The 3304-nt window shown below is 42.9% G+C and overlaps 1 protein-coding gene across 1 annotated transcript in view; it reads left to right on the plus strand.

The window, feature by feature from the left end:
• The window catches only part of DIP2B (disco interacting protein 2 homolog B), a 49975-nt gene that overhangs the window by 26983 nt on the left and 19688 nt on the right, over positions 1–3304 (plus strand). The gene's annotated exons all lie outside the window — the stretch shown is intronic.

Genomic DNA, 3304 nt, shown 5'->3' on the forward strand with positions numbered 1-3304 from the left:
ACGTGGTACAGGTTGGTCCATGTGTCTGACAGAATCACTTGTGGTTCTGGAAGTCACAGTGGATCCCCCTTACACGCCAGGGCTGTCCTCAGATCCCTTCAGTGTCATTTGGCAGGTTCAAAAGCAATTTTATTAATGATACAACAAGCTATATTTAGAAATACTGCAGGGACCTTTCCTGAGCCGAGGAAGTGCCTTGTTGCCCACTGAACTCCCTGATGAGAAGAGAGATGAGCCTTCTGGCCAGTAGCTTGGCTTGGATCAGTGTTGTGCTTGTGTAACTGAACTTGGACAAATGACGGGGTTTTAGCGTATTCTTGCAGAATATAAATCCCTCAATAAATAAACTGATATTAATATTCCACTTTATTTTTGGCTCTAGGTTGGCCCAGACTCAAATGGGTTGTGACAGATTCAAAATATCTCTCCAAATCTCCTAAGGACTGGCAGCCCAACATCTCAGCTGCAGGAACTGAGCCAGCATATATTGAGGTAAGTAGTGAATGGGGAATAGAAAGTAGTTTCCGTGAGCTGAATTTAATGTTCTAATCACCAGGGAGATAATACTTTCACCTCGCTACCTTAAACTTCCCAGTTTCTAGCCACTGAAACAAGCCTTTCACTGTGTACAACCTGCTGTGAAGCTTATTTTAGTTTTTAATATCTTTGTGGCCTTGAGCCCTGCCTGAAATGAGTTGAACGCTGTTCTTGTTCCAGAAAGCTTGTAATTGAGACAACGGAGCTCTCTGAGATAGCGTACTTGATAACACACATTTCTGAAACTGCTTAAGCCCACAGCATTTTGAATTTTCTGCTCTTCCTAGAGGGGCTTATTTTCCTTTGTACACCTCAGTACGGCAACTTCTAGGAATTGCAGGGGTTTAAGCAGTAACAGTAATTTGGCTATTCTAAAATTACAAATTGGCTTTTCAGTTCACTTGCAGGAGCAGGAGGCGATGCTGTGAGAAGTAGTAATAGTGACATAAACACAAAGGCATTCAATTGCCCCCTGTCTCCTCTCCCTCTGGAGTTAGCTGAGCCTGTTTCCTACCTGAATAACTATATTTTCTGTGCTGAGCCTTGCTGATACCTTCAAGATACCTACAAGCAGGTGCTTTTTAGAGTATGTCTCAGCAGCTTTAGAAAAACAAAAGTACTTCGTGTGGATTCTGTCGTTTGATTTCCTTCATACGTGGATCCAGAGTTGCAGCTTGACCCTTTTTCCCCTCCCCTGCAGTACAAGACGAGCAAAGAGGGCAGTGTGATGGGCGTGACGGTGTCCCGCATTGCCATGCTGTCTCACTGTCAGGCCCTGTCTCAGGCCTGCAACTATTCTGAAGGTGGGTGATGTCAGAGAAACATCAGAGGAATGAAGGTTTAGTGACATCCTGTTTGGTGGTTACCTCTGTCTGTGAGTAACCAGCACGCAGTAGTACCTACTGAAAAGAAAAAAAGGTGGGAGGGAGGAATTGTGTATAATTCTCCCCAAAACTCTAGACTGCCTGTACCCTTTTCCATCCCAATCTACATCACTTTCACTGCCATAGTGAAGAGGAATAAAAAGCGGGATTTGCATCATGTCTAGAAAGTTAACGAGTCTGTTCAGATGAATGAAAAGAGGAGCATTTTCCAAAGGGCTGGAGTATTTCTCTTGCTGTACTGATGGATCACCCATTAAAATGCATTTCCAAACCTTTGCTCTTCATAATGTGTGTAAATATCAAAGTGCCTCTTGCATAAACTGGTTCTGTACGAGTTGCATGAGGCTTTTTGGCTAATTCAGAAATGGAGATTGGAAATAGCTGGTGGGAGTACAGAGAGTTCTGCTATAGGATATGGTTTTAGTCTGGTCTACCTTGTAAATCAAGCTAATTTATGTATCCATGACTGAAACTTTATTTTTAGAGCTGCTTGTCATAGTACTTTAAAATGCAGAGTTTGTCTTTTGGAAGCCATCACTTTAATTTCCATTGCTTCTGGGAGTCAGTGCTTGAATGATGTTCTCTCTTCCCCTGCTGCTGCTCCTGCATAATGAGGTTAAGACCCTTCCTGTTCTTCTGATGTACGTTACAGGCTGTAATGTTGTTTTCTTGCAACTTTCTGGGATGTGTTCCTTCTCTTAAACTGATGTTCAGTTGTGTTATTTTGCATAACAAGGAGCTCTGACTAGTAAAACGTATAATCAGGCAAACAAGGCTGGTGTGTGCCTCCTGGAGCAGATCTGACAGATTCAAACATAAGCAGATTCCAGCATAAATAATGGTCACAGCTGTCCTGGCACATTTCACTTCAAAACTACAACTTTCTTTTCCCAGGTGAAACGATAGTGAATGTTTTGGATTTTAAGAAAGATGCAGGGTTATGGCACGGCATTCTCACGGTGAGTGGAGCCTGCAAGGACTGTCTGAAGCATTTCATAACTCTTTATAATTATGACATTTGAGGAGATGGTTGAGGACTGTTACCGATTAAGTCCCCTGTTTCTCTCCCTGGTAGACCTGTAGTTCTCCAGGGGAAGTGTAGAAGCATCCTCAGAAACCTTATGTGAATTCATGGTGGGGCAGGGGTTGATGGGGAGCGAGGGTGACTCCTGTTTCTGCTTCATGATGGGTTTTGTGAGCCCTTTTCTAAAAATCTTTTTTCTGTTTTTCAGAATGTAATGAACAAGCTGCACACTATCAGTGTGCCATATTCTGTGATGAAAACCTGTCCACTTTCCTGGGTGCAGAGGGTTCATGCCCACAAAGGTAACTGTGTGAAGTTCTCAGGATAAATGAGTGATGGGCATTAAAATCACAAATGCTTGAGAGCCTGTCTTCTTGCTCTCCCATGACAAATCTCAAGGGTCACAACTCTAGTTTATTTCTAAATATATACATGTATATGTGTGTGTGTGATTGTATATACAATATATATAAATATATATATACAAATATTTCTAAATATACACAATATGCCTTGTGAATGTCAGTGCCCTTGACGGGGACCTCACAACCTGTGTACTTGAAGCAAGTGCCTTTTATGAGTCCAAGAAGATAGTTGAGCACAGCGAGATCCGTCAGTCCCTGATCTTCACCCAGGCCATTCAGATGGTGTGAATGATCTTTGTGCTTTGGAGGAGGAGCTGCAATAGCAACAGACCCTGGCTCAGGCGGTGGGCAAATGGCCCGTGTGCCACAGCAGATGCTATTGTATGTTGGGGTTTGCTGTTACTGCAGGCTCAATTAATTAAGGCTTGCTTGCTTTAGAATCATAGAATCATTGAGGTTGGAAGAGACCCTTGGGATCATCGAGTCCAACCATC

Source organism: Calidris pugnax, unplaced genomic scaffold (assembly GCF_001431845.1).
Source record: "Calidris pugnax isolate Ruff unplaced genomic scaffold, ASM143184v1 scaffold155, whole genome shotgun sequence".
NCBI classification, from domain to species: domain Eukaryota; kingdom Metazoa; phylum Chordata; class Aves; order Charadriiformes; family Scolopacidae; genus Calidris; species Calidris pugnax.